This window comes from Garra rufa, chromosome 1 (genome assembly GCF_049309525.1).
Source record: "Garra rufa chromosome 1, GarRuf1.0, whole genome shotgun sequence".
In the NCBI taxonomy this organism is placed as follows: domain Eukaryota; kingdom Metazoa; phylum Chordata; class Actinopteri; order Cypriniformes; family Cyprinidae; genus Garra; species Garra rufa.
In genome coordinates this window covers 106,271,350-106,283,957 of record NC_133361.1, presented here as the reverse complement: position 1 = coordinate 106,283,957, position 12,608 = coordinate 106,271,350, and the positions used below count along the sequence as shown (strand labels likewise).

At 41.3% G+C, this 12,608-nt stretch overlaps 1 protein-coding gene and 20 non-coding genes across 21 annotated transcripts in view; 20 read left to right on the top strand and 1 right to left on the bottom strand.

Moving 5' to 3' along the window:
* Positions 1-12,608, bottom strand: part of LOC141323491 (uncharacterized) — a 307,348-nt gene that overhangs the window by 154,802 nt on the left and 139,938 nt on the right. The window lies entirely within an intron of this gene.
* Positions 84-202, top strand: LOC141302782 (5S ribosomal RNA). The gene has a single exon (XR_012342773.1). It is a non-coding gene; the product is annotated as a 5S ribosomal RNA (ribosomal RNA).
* Positions 956-1,074, top strand: LOC141318713 (5S ribosomal RNA). The gene has a single exon (XR_012353013.1). It is a non-coding gene; the product is annotated as a 5S ribosomal RNA (ribosomal RNA).
* LOC141318487 (5S ribosomal RNA) lies at positions 1,827-1,945 on the top strand. Its single transcript, XR_012352801.1, has one exon. It is a non-coding gene; the product is annotated as a 5S ribosomal RNA (ribosomal RNA).
* Positions 2,030-2,148, top strand: LOC141302771 (5S ribosomal RNA). Its single transcript, XR_012342762.1, has one exon. It is a non-coding gene; the product is annotated as a 5S ribosomal RNA (ribosomal RNA).
* Positions 2,901-3,019, top strand: LOC141302760 (5S ribosomal RNA). Its single transcript, XR_012342751.1, has one exon. It is a non-coding gene; the product is annotated as a 5S ribosomal RNA (ribosomal RNA).
* On the top strand, positions 3,104-3,222 carry LOC141302749 (5S ribosomal RNA). The gene has a single exon (XR_012342740.1). It is a non-coding gene; the product is annotated as a 5S ribosomal RNA (ribosomal RNA).
* On the top strand, positions 3,976-4,094 carry LOC141302738 (5S ribosomal RNA). Its single transcript, XR_012342729.1, has one exon. It is a non-coding gene; the product is annotated as a 5S ribosomal RNA (ribosomal RNA).
* Positions 4,847-4,965, top strand: LOC141302715 (5S ribosomal RNA). Its single transcript, XR_012342707.1, has one exon. It is a non-coding gene; the product is annotated as a 5S ribosomal RNA (ribosomal RNA).
* On the top strand, positions 5,050-5,168 carry LOC141302704 (5S ribosomal RNA). The gene has a single exon (XR_012342696.1). It is a non-coding gene; the product is annotated as a 5S ribosomal RNA (ribosomal RNA).
* Positions 5,922-6,040, top strand: LOC141302693 (5S ribosomal RNA). Its single transcript, XR_012342685.1, has one exon. It is a non-coding gene; the product is annotated as a 5S ribosomal RNA (ribosomal RNA).
* Positions 6,794-6,912, top strand: LOC141318712 (5S ribosomal RNA). Its single transcript, XR_012353012.1, has one exon. It is a non-coding gene; the product is annotated as a 5S ribosomal RNA (ribosomal RNA).
* On the top strand, positions 7,665-7,783 carry LOC141302682 (5S ribosomal RNA). Its single transcript, XR_012342674.1, has one exon. It is a non-coding gene; the product is annotated as a 5S ribosomal RNA (ribosomal RNA).
* LOC141302671 (5S ribosomal RNA) lies at positions 8,537-8,655 on the top strand. Its single transcript, XR_012342663.1, has one exon. It is a non-coding gene; the product is annotated as a 5S ribosomal RNA (ribosomal RNA).
* On the top strand, positions 8,740-8,858 carry LOC141318486 (5S ribosomal RNA). Its single transcript, XR_012352800.1, has one exon. It is a non-coding gene; the product is annotated as a 5S ribosomal RNA (ribosomal RNA).
* Positions 8,943-9,061, top strand: LOC141302649 (5S ribosomal RNA). The gene has a single exon (XR_012342641.1). It is a non-coding gene; the product is annotated as a 5S ribosomal RNA (ribosomal RNA).
* On the top strand, positions 9,814-9,932 carry LOC141302638 (5S ribosomal RNA). The gene has a single exon (XR_012342630.1). It is a non-coding gene; the product is annotated as a 5S ribosomal RNA (ribosomal RNA).
* LOC141318711 (5S ribosomal RNA) lies at positions 10,017-10,135 on the top strand. The gene has a single exon (XR_012353011.1). It is a non-coding gene; the product is annotated as a 5S ribosomal RNA (ribosomal RNA).
* On the top strand, positions 10,888-11,006 carry LOC141302627 (5S ribosomal RNA). Its single transcript, XR_012342619.1, has one exon. It is a non-coding gene; the product is annotated as a 5S ribosomal RNA (ribosomal RNA).
* Positions 11,760-11,878, top strand: LOC141302616 (5S ribosomal RNA). Its single transcript, XR_012342608.1, has one exon. It is a non-coding gene; the product is annotated as a 5S ribosomal RNA (ribosomal RNA).
* LOC141302605 (5S ribosomal RNA) lies at positions 11,963-12,081 on the top strand. Its single transcript, XR_012342597.1, has one exon. It is a non-coding gene; the product is annotated as a 5S ribosomal RNA (ribosomal RNA).

The following is a 12,608-nucleotide window of genomic DNA, read 5'->3' as shown; positions in this document are numbered from 1 at the left end:
TTGCCTTTTCTTCACTATTTATATAATATGCTGGCTTTTACGGAGGCTGATCTTTAAATAGCCCACTTTTTGGAGCAGCCCTCGCTTACGGCCATACCGCGCTGAGAGCGCCCGATCTCGTCTGATCTCGGAAGCTAAGCAGCGTCGGGCCTGCTTAGTACTTGGATGGGAGACCGCCTGGGAATACCAGGTGCTGTAAGCTTTTGCCTTTTCTTCACTATTTATATAATATGCTGGCTTTTAGAAAGACGTGTTTTACCGCTCTATTTATTACAATCATTTAAATGTATTATAGAGTTTTAAGTGTTTTACATGTTTTTTAGGCCATTTTATTACTCTTAACATTTTAAGTGAGTGTGTGTCTTTAAAAAATGGATGGTTGGCCTGCCATGTGACTAGACACATGACAGGAAGCAGGAAGTACAACTGTATAAGAGAGCAGCATGACAAACAAAGGACAGTCACCAAACTGTTGGATTGAGGAGTTGCTAATTTTAGAGCTCACCTTTCCATTCACCACCTGCAAACTGTGGATTACACTTTCTGTGGATTGTATATACACCGGTGGACACTCACATTGGACTTATCAACACACTGGGATTCTTGGACTGTTTTTAGGGTATGGACAAATGAACTGTATTCTTTTAACAGCGTTTACCTCGTTTTATCGTGTTGTTTTAAAGTCTTTTATGTGAACTTTGTAAATAAACCAAATCTATTTAAACCAATCTTCTTTTATGTCTCATTCTTTTAACCACTAGTCATCTCTCACAGTTAAATCTGATCCCATTTTAGTCTTGTAACTCGGCTGATAAGGCCGATTGTTACACTTGGATGGGAGACCGCCTGGGAATACCAGGTGCTGTAAGCTTTTGCCTTTTCTTCACTATTTATATAATATGCTGGCTTTTACGGAGGCTGATCTTTAAATAGCCCACTTTTTGGAGCAGACCTCGCTTACGGCCATACCGCGCTGAGAGCGCCCGATCTCGTCTGATCTCGGAAGCTAAGCAGCGTCGGGCCTGCTTAGTACTTGGATGGGAGACCGCCTGGGAATACCAGTTGCTGTAAGCTTTTGCCTTTTCTTCACTATTTATATAATATGCTGGCTTTTAGAAAGACGTGTTTTACCGCTCTATTTATTACAATCATTTAAATGTATTATAGAGTTTTAAGTGTTTTACATGTTTTTTAGGCCATTTTATTACTCTTAACATTTTAAGTGAGTGTGTGTCTTTAAAAATGGATGGTTGGCCTGCCATGTGACTAGACACATGACAGGAAGCAGGAAGTACAACTGTATAAGAGAGCAGCATGACAAACAAAGGACAGTCACCAAACTGTTGGATTGAGGAGTTGCTAATTTTAGAGCTCACCTTTCCATTCACCACCTGCAAACTTTGGATTACACTTTCTGTGGATTGTATATACACCGGTGGACACTCACATTGGACTTATCAACACACTGGGATTCTTGGACTGTTTTTAGGGTATGGACAAATGAACTGTATTCTTTTAACAGCGTTTACCTCGTTTTATCGTGTTGTTTTAAAGTCTTTTATGTGAACCTTGTAAATAAACCAAATCTATTTAAACCAATCTTCTTTTATGTCTCATTCTTTTAACCACTAGTCATCTCTCACAGTTAAATCTGACCCCATTTTAGTCTTGTAACTCGGCTGATAAGGCCGATTGTTACACTTGGATGGGAGACCGCCTGGGAATACCAGGTGCTGTAAGCTTTTGCCTTTTCTTCACTATTTATATAATATGCTGGCTTTTACGGAGGCTGATCTTTAAATAGCCCACTTTTTGGAGCAGCCCTCGCTTACGGCCATACCGCGCTGAGAGCGCCCGATCTCGTCTGATCTCGGAAGCTAAGCAGCGTCGGGCCTGCTTAGTACTTGGATGGGAGACCGCCTGGGAATACCAGGTGCTGAAAGCTTTTGCCTTTTCTTCACTATTTATATAATATGCTGGCTTTTACGGAGGCTGATCTTTAAATAGCCCACTTTTTGGAGCAGCCCTCGCTTACGGCCATACCGCGCTGAGAGCGCCCGATCTCGTCTGATCTCGGAAGCTAAGCAGCGTCGGGCCTGCTTAGTACTTGGATGGGAGACCGCCTGGGAATACCAGGTGCTGTAAGCTTTTGCCTTTTCTTCACTATTTATATAATATGCTGGCTTTTAGAAAGACGTGTTTTACCGCTCTATTTATTACAATCATTTAAATGTATTATAGAGTTTTAAGTGTTTTACATGTTTTTTAGGCCATTTTATTACTCTTAACATTTTAAGTGAGTGTGTGTCTTTAAAAATGGATGGTTGGCCTGCCATGTGACTAGACACATGACAGGAAGCAGGAAGTACAACTGTATAAGAGAGCAGCATGACAAACAAAGGACAGTCACCAAACTGTTGGATTGAGGAGTTGCTAATTTTAGAGCTCACCTTTCCATTCACCACCTGCAAACTTTGGATTACACTTTCTGTGGATTGTATATACACCGGTGGACACTCACATTGGACTTATCAACACACTGGGATTCTTGGACTGTTTTTAGGGTATGGACAAATGAACTGTATTCTTTTAACAGCGTTTACCTCGTTTTATCGTGTTGTTTTAAAGTCTTTTATGTGAACCTTGTAAATAAACCAAATCTATTTAAACCAATCTTCTTTTATGTCTCATTCTTTTAACCACTAGTCATCTCTCACAGTTAAATCTGACCCCATTTTAGTCTTGTAACTCGGCTGATAAGGCCGATTGTTACACTTGGATGGGAGACCGCCTGGGAATACCAGGTGCTGTAAGCTTTTGCCTTTTCTTCACTATTTATATAATATGCTGGCTTTTACGGAGGCTGATCTTTAAATAGCCCACTTTTTGGAGCAGCCCTCGCTTACGGCCATACCGCGCTGAGAGCGCCCGATCTCGTCTGATCTCGGAAGCTAAGCAGCGTCGGGCCTGCTTAGTACTTGGATGGGAGACCGCCTGGGAATACCAGGTGCTGTAAGCTTTTGCCTTTTCTTCACTATTTATATAATATGCTGGCTTTTACGGAGGCTGATCTTTAAATAGCCCACTTTTTGGAGCAGCCCTCGCTTACGGCCATACCGCGCTGAGAGCGCCCGATCTCGTCTGATCTCGGAAGCTAAGCAGCGTCGGGCCTGCTTAGTACTTGGATGGGAGACCGCCTGGGAATACCAGGTGCTGTAAGCTTTTGCCTTTTCTTCACTATTTATATAATATGCTGGCTTTTAGAAAGACGTGTTTTACCGCTCTATTTATTACAATCATTTAAATGTATTATAGAGTTTTAAGTGTTTTACATGTTTTTTAGGCCATTTTATTACTCTTAACATTTTAAGTGAGTGTGTGTCTTTAAAAAATGGATGGTTGGCCTGCCATGTGACTAGACACATGACAGGAAGCAGGAAGTACAACTGTATAAGAGAGCAGCATGACAAACAAAGGACAGTCACCAAACTGTTGGATTGAGGAGTTGCTAATTTTAGAGCTCACCTTTCCATTCACCACCTGCAAACTGTGGATTACACTTTCTGTGGATTGTATATACACCGGTGGACACTCACATTGGACTTATCAACACACTGGGATTCTTGGACTGTTTTTAGGGTATGGACAAATGAACTGTATTCTTTTAACAGCGTTTACCTCGTTTTATCGTGTTGTTTTAAAGTCTTTTATGTGAACCTTGTAAATAAACCAAATCTATTTAAACCAATCTTCTTTTATGTCTCATTCTTTTAACCACTAGTCATCTCTCACAGTTAAATCTGATCCCATTTTAGTCTTGTAACTCGGCTGATAAGGCCGATTGTTACACTTGGATGGGAGACCGCCTGGGAATACCAGGTGCTGTAAGCTTTTGCCTTTTCTTCACTATTTATATAATATGCTGGCTTTTACGGAGGCTGATCTTTAAATAGCCCACTTTTTGGAGCAGCCCTCGCTTACGGCCATACCGCGCTGAGAGCGCCCGATCTCGTCTGATCTCGGAAGCTAAGCAGCGTCGGGCCTGCTTAGTACTTGGATGGGAGACCGCCTGGGAATACCAGGTGCTGTAAGCTTTTGCCTTTTCTTCACTATTTATATAATATGCTGGCTTTTAGAAAGACGTGTTTTACCGCTCTATTTATTACAATCATTTAAATGTATTATAGAGTTTTAAGTGTTTTACATGTTTTTTAGGCCATTTTATTACTCTTAACATTTTAAGTGAGTGTGTGTCTTTAAAAATGGATGGTTGGCCTGCCATGTGACTAGACACATGACAGGAAGCAGGAAGTACAACTGTATAAGAGAGCAGCATGACAAACAAAGGACAGTCACCAAACTGTTGGATTGAGGAGTTGCTAATTTTAGAGCTCACCTTTCCATTCACCACCTGCAAACTTTGGATTACACTTTCTGTGGATTGTATATACACCGGTGGACACTCACATTGGACTTATCAACACACTGGGATTCTTGGACTGTTTTTAGGGTATGGACAAATGAACTGTATTCTTTTAACAGCGTTTACCTCGTTTTATCGTGTTGTTTTAAAGTCTTTTATGTGAACCTTGTAAATAAACCAAATCTATTTAAACCAATCTTCTTTTATGTCTCATTCTTTTAACCACTAGTCATCTCTCACAGTTAAATCTGACCCCATTTTAGTCTTGTAACTCGGCTGATAAGGCCGATTGTTACACTTGGATGGGAGACCGCCTGGGAATACCAGGTGCTGTAAGCTTTTGCCTTTTCTTCACTATTTATATAATATGCTGGCTTTTACGGAGGCTGATCTTTAAATAGCCCACTTTTTGGAGCAGCCCTCGCTTACGGCCATACCGCGCTGAGAGCGCCCGATCTCGTCTGATCTCGGAAGCTAAGCAGCGTCGGGCCTGCTTAGTACTTGGATGGGAGACCGCCTGGGAATACCAGGTGCTGTAAGCTTTTGCCTTTTCTTCACTATTTATATAATATGCTGGCTTTTACGGAGGCTGATCTTTAAATAGCCCACTTTTTGGAGCAGCCCTCGCTTACGGCCATACCGCGCTGAGAGCGCCCGATCTCGTCTGATCTCGGAAGCTAAGCAGCGTCGGGCCTGCTTAGTACTTGGATGGGAGACCGCCTGGGAATACCAGGTGCTGTAAGCTTTTGCCTTTTCTTCACTATTTATATAATATGCTGGCTTTTAGAAAGACGTGTTTTACCGCTCTATTTATTACAATCATTTAAATGTATTATAGAGTTTTAAGTGTTTTACATGTTTTTTAGGCCATTTTATTACTCTTAACATTTTAAGTGAGTGTGTGTCTTTAAAAAATGGATGGTTGGCCTGCCATGTGACTAGACACATGACAGGAAGCAGGAAGTACAACTGTATAAGAGAGCAGCATGACAAACAAAGGACAGTCACCAAACTGTTGGATTGAGGAGTTGCTAATTTTAGAGCTCACCTTTCCATTCACCACCTGCAAACTTTGGATTACACTTTCTGTGGATTGTATATACACCGGTGGACACTCACATTGGACTTATCAACACACTGGGATTCTTGGACTGTTTTTAGGGTATGGACAAATGAACTGTATTCTTTTAACAGCGTTTACCTCGTTTTATCGTGTTGTTTTAAAGTCTTTTATGTGAACCTTGTAAATAAACCAAATCTATTTAAACCAATCTTCTTTTATGTCTCATTCTTTTAACCACTAGTCATCTCTCACAGTTAAATCTGACCCCATTTTAGTCTTGTAACTCGGCTGATAAGGCCGATTGTTACACTTGGATGGGAGACCGCCTGGGAATACCAGGTGCTGTAAGCTTTTGCCTTTTCTTCACTATTTATATAATATGCTGGCTTTTACGGAGGCTGATCTTTAAATAGCCCACTTTTTGGAGCAGCCCTCGCTTACGGCCATACCGCGCTGAGAGCGCCCGATCTCGTCTGATCTCGGAAGCTAAGCAGCGTCGGGCCTGCTTAGTACTTGGATGGGAGACCGCCTGGGAATACCAGGTGCTGTAAGCTTTTGCCTTTTCTTCACTATTTATATAATATGCTGGCTTTTAGAAAGACGTGTTTTACCGCTCTATTTATTACAATCATTTAAATGTATTATAGAGTTTTAAGTGTTTTACATGTTTTTTAGGCCATTTTATTACTCTTAACATTTTAAGTGAGTGTGTGTCTTTAAAAAATGGATGGTTGGCCTGCCATGTGACTAGACACATGACAGGAAGCAGGAAGTACAACTGTATAAGAGAGCAGCATGACAAACAAAGGACAGTCACCAAACTGTTGGATTGAGGAGTTGCTAATTTTAGAGCTCACCTTTCCATTCACCACCTGCAAACTGTGGATTACACTTTCTGTGGATTGTATATACACCGGTGGACACTCACATTGGACTTATCAACACACTGGGATTCTTGGACTGTTTTTAGGGTATGGACAAATGAACTGTATTCTTTTAACAGCGTTTACCTCGTTTTATCGTGTTGTTTTAAAGTCTTTTATGTGAACTTTGTAAATAAACCAAATCTATTTAAACCAATCTTCTTTTATGTCTCATTCTTTTAACCACTAGTCATCTCTCACAGTTAAATCTGATCCCATTTTAGTCTTGTAACTCGGCTGATAAGGCCGATTGTTACACTTGGATGGGAGACCGCCTGGGAATACCAGGTGCTGTAAGCTTTTGCCTTTTCTTCACTATTTATATAATATGCTGGCTTTTACGGAGGCTGATCTTTAAATAGCCCACTTTTTGGAGCAGACCTCGCTTACGGCCATACCGCGCTGAGAGCGCCCGATCTCGTCTGATCTCGGAAGCTAAGCAGCGTCGGGCCTGCTTAGTACTTGGATGGGAGACCGCCTGGGAATACCAGTTGCTGTAAGCTTTTGCCTTTTCTTCACTATTTATATAATATGCTGGCTTTTAGAAAGACGTGTTTTACCGCTCTATTTATTACAATCATTTAAATGTATTATAGAGTTTTAAGTGTTTTACATGTTTTTTAGGCCATTTTATTACTCTTAACATTTTAAGTGAGTGTGTGTCTTTAAAAATGGATGGTTGGCCTGCCATGTGACTAGACACATGACAGGAAGCAGGAAGTACAACTGTATAAGAGAGCAGCATGACAAACAAAGGACAGTCACCAAACTGTTGGATTGAGGAGTTGCTAATTTTAGAGCTCACCTTTCCATTCACCACCTGCAAACTTTGGATTACACTTTCTGTGGATTGTATATACACCGGTGGACACTCACATTGGACTTATCAACACACTGGGATTCTTGGACTGTTTTTAGGGTATGGACAAATGAACTGTATTCTTTTAACAGCGTTTACCTCGTTTTATCGTGTTGTTTTAAAGTCTTTTATGTGAACCTTGTAAATAAACCAAATCTATTTAAACCAATCTTCTTTTATGTCTCATTCTTTTAACCACTAGTCATCTCTCACAGTTAAATCTGACCCCATTTTAGTCTTGTAACTCTGCTGATAAGGCCGATTGTTACACTTGGATGGGAGACCGCCTGGGATTACCAGGTGCTGTAAGCTTTTGCCTTTTCTTCACTATTTATATAATATGCTGGCTTTTACGGAGGCTGATCTTTAAATAGCCCACTTTTTGGAGCAGCCCTCGCTTACGGCCATACCGCGCTGAGAGCGCCCGATCTCGTCTGATCTCGGAAGCTAAGCAGCGTCGGGCCTGCTTAGTACTTGGATGGGAGACCGCCTGGGAATACCAGGTGCTGTAAGCTTTTGCCTTTTCTTCACTATTTATATAATATGCTGGCTTTTAGAAAGACGTGTTTTACCGCTCTATTTATTACAATCATTTAAATGTATTATAGAGTTTTAAGTGTTTTACATGTTTTTTAGGCCATTTTATTACTCTTAACATTTTAAGTGAGTGTGTGTCTTTAAAAAATGGATGGTTGGCCTGCCATGTGACTAGACACATGACAGGAAGCAGGAAGTACAACTGTATAAGAGAGCAGCATGACAAACAAAGGACAGTCACCAAACTGTTGGATTGAGGAGTTGCTAATTTTAGAGCTCACCTTTCCATTCACCACCTGCAAACTTTGGATTACACTTTCTGTGGATTGTATATACACCGGTGGACACTCACATTGGACTTATCAACACACTGGGATTCTTGGACTGTTTTTAGGGTATGGACAAATGAACTGTATTCTTTTAACAGCGTTTACCTCGTTTTATCGTGTTGTTTTAAAGTCTTTTATGTGAACCTTGTAAATAAACCAAATCTATTTAAACCAATCTTCTTTTATGTCTCATTCTTTTAACCACTAGTCATCTCTCACAGTTAAATCTGACCCCATTTTAGTCTTGTAACTCGGCTGATAAGGCCGATTGTTACACTTGGATGGGAGACCGCCTGGGAATACCAGGTGCTGTAAGCTTTTGCCTTTTCTTCACTATTTATATAATATGCTGGCTTTTACGGAGGCTGATCTTTAAATAGCCCACTTTTTGGAGCAGCCCTCGCTTACGGCCATACCGCGCTGAGAGCGCCCGATCTCGTCTGATCTCGGAAGCTAAGCAGCGTCGGGCCTGCTTAGTACTTGGATGGGAGACCGCCTGGGAATACCAGGTGCTGTAAGCTTTTGCCTTTTCTTCACTATTTATATAATATGCTGGCTTTTACGGAGGCTGATCTTTAAATAGCCCACTTTTTGGAGCAGACCTCGCTTACGGCCATACCGCGCTGAGAGCGCCCGATCTCGTCTGATCTCGGAAGCTAAGCAGCGTCGGGCCTGCTTAGTACTTGGATGGGAGACCGCCTGGGAATACCAGGTGCTGAAAGCTTTTGCCTTTTCTTCACTATTTATATAATATGCTGGCTTTTACGGAGGCTGATCTTTAAATAGCCCACTTTTTGGAGCAGCCCTCGCTTACGGCCATACCGCGCTGAGAGCGCCCGATCTCGTCTGATCTCGGAAGCTAAGCAGCGTCGGGCCTGCTTAGTACTTGGATGGGAGACCGCCTGGGAATACCAGGTGCTGTAAGCTTTTGCCTTTTCTTCACTATTTATATAATATGCTGGCTTTTAGAAAGACGTGTTTTACCGCTCTATTTATTACAATCATTTAAATGTATTATAGAGTTTTAAGTGTTTTACATGTTTTTTAGGCCATTTTATTACTCTTAACATTTTAAGTGAGTGTGTGTCTTTAAAAATGGATGGTTGGCCTGCCATGTGACTAGACACATGACAGGAAGCAGGAAGTACAACTGTATAAGAGAGCAGCATGACAAACAAAGGACAGTCACCAAACTGTTGGATTGAGGAGTTGCTAATTTTAGAGCTCACCTTTCCATTCACCACCTGCAAACTTTGGATTACACTTTCTGTGGATTGTATATACACCGGTGGACACTCACATTGGACTTATCAACACACTGGGATTCTTGGACTGTTTTTAGGGTATGGACAAATGAACTGTATTCTTTTAACAGCGTTTACCTCGTTTTATCGTGTTGTTTTAAAGTCTTTTATGTGAACCTTGTAAATAAACCAAATCTATTTAAACCAATCTTCTTTTATGTCTCATTCTTTTAACCACTAGTCATCTCTCACAGTTAAATCTGACCCCATTTTAGTCTTGTAACTCGGCTGATAAGGCCGATTGTTACACTTGGATGGGAGACCGCCTGGGAATACCAGGTGCTGTAAGCTTTTGCCTTTTCTTCACTATTTATATAATATGCTGGCTTTTACGGAGGCTGATCTTTAAATAGCCCACTTTTTGGAGCAGCCCTCGCTTACGGCCATACCGCGCTGAGAGCGCCCGATCTCGTCTGATCTCGGAAGCTAAGCAGCGTCGGGCCTGCTTAGTACTTGGATGGGAGACCGCCTGGGAATACCAGGTGCTGTAAGCTTTTGCCTTTTCTTCACTATTTATATAATATGCTGGCTTTTACGGAGGCTGATCTTTAAATAGCCCACTTTTTGGAGCAGCCCTCGCTTACGGCCATACCGCGCTGAGAGCGCCCGATCTCGTCTGATCTCGGAAGCTAAGCAGCGTCGGGCCTGCTTAGTACTTGGATGGGAGACCGCCTGGGAATACCAGTTGCTGTAAGCTTTTGCCTTTTCTTCACTATTTATATAATATGCTGGCTTTTAGAAAGACGTGTTTTACCGCTCTATTTATTACAATCATTTAAATGTATTATAGAGTTTTAAGTGTTTTACATGTTTTTTAGGCCATTTTATTACTCTTAACATTTTAAGTGAGTGTGTGTCTTTAAAAATGGATGGTTGGCCTGCCATGTGACTAGACACATGACAGGAAGCAGGAAGTACAACTGTATAAGAGAGCAGCATGACAAACAAAGGACAGTCACCAAACTGTTGGATTGAGGAGTTGCTAATTTTAGAGCTCACCTTTCCATTCACCACCTGCAAACTTTGGATTACACTTTCTGTGGATTGTATATACACCGGTGGACACTCACATTGGACTTATCAACACACTGGGATTCTTGGACTGTTTTTAGGGTATGGACAAATGAACTGTATTCTTTTAACAGCGTTTACCTCGTTTTATCGTGTTGTTTTAAAGTCTTTTATGTGAACCTTGTAAATAAACCAAATCTATTTAAACCAATCTTCTTTTATGTCTCATTCTTTTAACCACTAGTCATCTCTCACAGTTAAATCTGACCCCATTTTAGTCTTGTAACTCGGCTGATAAGGCCGATTGTTACACTTGGATGGGAGACCGCCTGGGAATACCAGGTGCTGTAAGCTTTTGCCTTTTCTTCACTATTTATATAATATGCTGGCTTTTACGGAGGCTGATCTTTAAATAGCCCACTTTTTGGAGCAGCCCTCGCTTACGGCCATACCGCGCTGAGAGCGCCCGATCTCGTCTGATCTCGGAAGCTAAGCAGCGTCGGGCCTGCTTAGTACTTGGATGGGAGACCGCCTGGGAATACCAGGTGCTGTAAGCTTTTGCCTTTTCTTCACTATTTATATAATATGCTGGCTTTTAGAAAGACGTGTTTTACCGCTCTATTTATTACAATCATTTAAATGTATTATAGAGTTTTAAGTGTTTTACATGTTTTTTAGGCCATTTTATTACTCTTAACATTTTAAGTGAGTGTGTGTCTTTAAAAAATGGATGGTTGGCCTGCCATGTGACTAGACACATGACAGGAAGCAGGAAGTACAACTGTATAAGAGAGCAGCATGACAAACAAAGGACAGTCACCAAACTGTTGGATTGAGGAGTTGCTAATTTTAGAGCTCACCTTTCCATTCACCACCTGCAAACTGTGGATTACACTTTCTGTGGATTGTATATACACCGGTGGACACTCACATTGGACTTATCAACACACTGGGATTCTTGGACTGTTTTTAGGGTATGGACAAATGAACTGTATTCTTTTAACAGTGTTTACCTCGTTTTATCGTGTTGTTTTAAAGTCTTTTATGTGAACCTTGTAAATAAACCAAATCTATTTAAACCAATCTTCTTTTATGTCTCATTCTTTTAACCACTAGTCATCTCTCACAGTTAAATCTGATCCCATTTTAGTCTTGTAACTCGGCTGATAAGGCCGATTGTTACACTTGGATGGGAGACCGCCTGGGAATACCAGGTGCTGTAAGCTTTTGCCTTTTCTTCACTATTTATATAATATGCTGGCTTTTACGGAGGCTGATCTTTAAATAGCCCACTTTTTGGAGCAGCCCTCGCTTACGGCCATACCGCGCTGAGAGCGCCCGATCTCGTCTGATCTCGGAAGCTAAGCAGCGTCGGGCCTGCTTAGTACTTGGATGGGAGACCGCCTGGGAATACCAGGTGCTGTAAGCTTTTGCCTTTTCTTCACTATTTATATAATATGCTGGCTTTTACGGAGGCTGATCTTTAAATAGCCCACTTTTTGGAGCAGCCCTCGCTTACGGCCATACCGCGCTGAGAGCGCCCGATCTCGTCTGATCTCGGAAGCTAAGCAGCGTCGGGCCTGCTTAGTACTTGGATGGGAGACCGCCTGGGAATACCAGGTGCTGTAAGCTTTTGCCTTTTCTTCACTATTTATATAATATGCTGGCTTTTAGAAAGACGTGTTTTACCGCTCTATTTATTACAATCATTTAAATGTATTATAGAGTTTTAAGTGTTTTACATGTTTTTTAGGCCATTTTATTACTCTTAACATTTTAAGTGAGTGTGTGTCTTTAAAAATGGATGGTTGGCCTGCCATGTGACTAGACACATGACAGGAAGCAGGAAGTACAACTGTATAAGAGAGCAGCATGACAAACAAAGGACAGTCACCAAACTGTTGGATTGAGGAGTTGCTAATTTTAGAGCTCACCTTTCCATTCACCACCTGCAAACTTTGGATTACACTTTCTGTGGATTGTATATACACCGGTGGACACTCACATTGGACTTATCAACACACTGGGATTCTTGGACTGTTTTTAGGGTATGGACAAATGAACTGTATTCTTTTAACAGCGTTTACCTCGTTTTATCGTGTTGTTTTAAAGTCTTTTATGTGAACCTTGTAAATAAACCAAATCTATTTAAACCAATC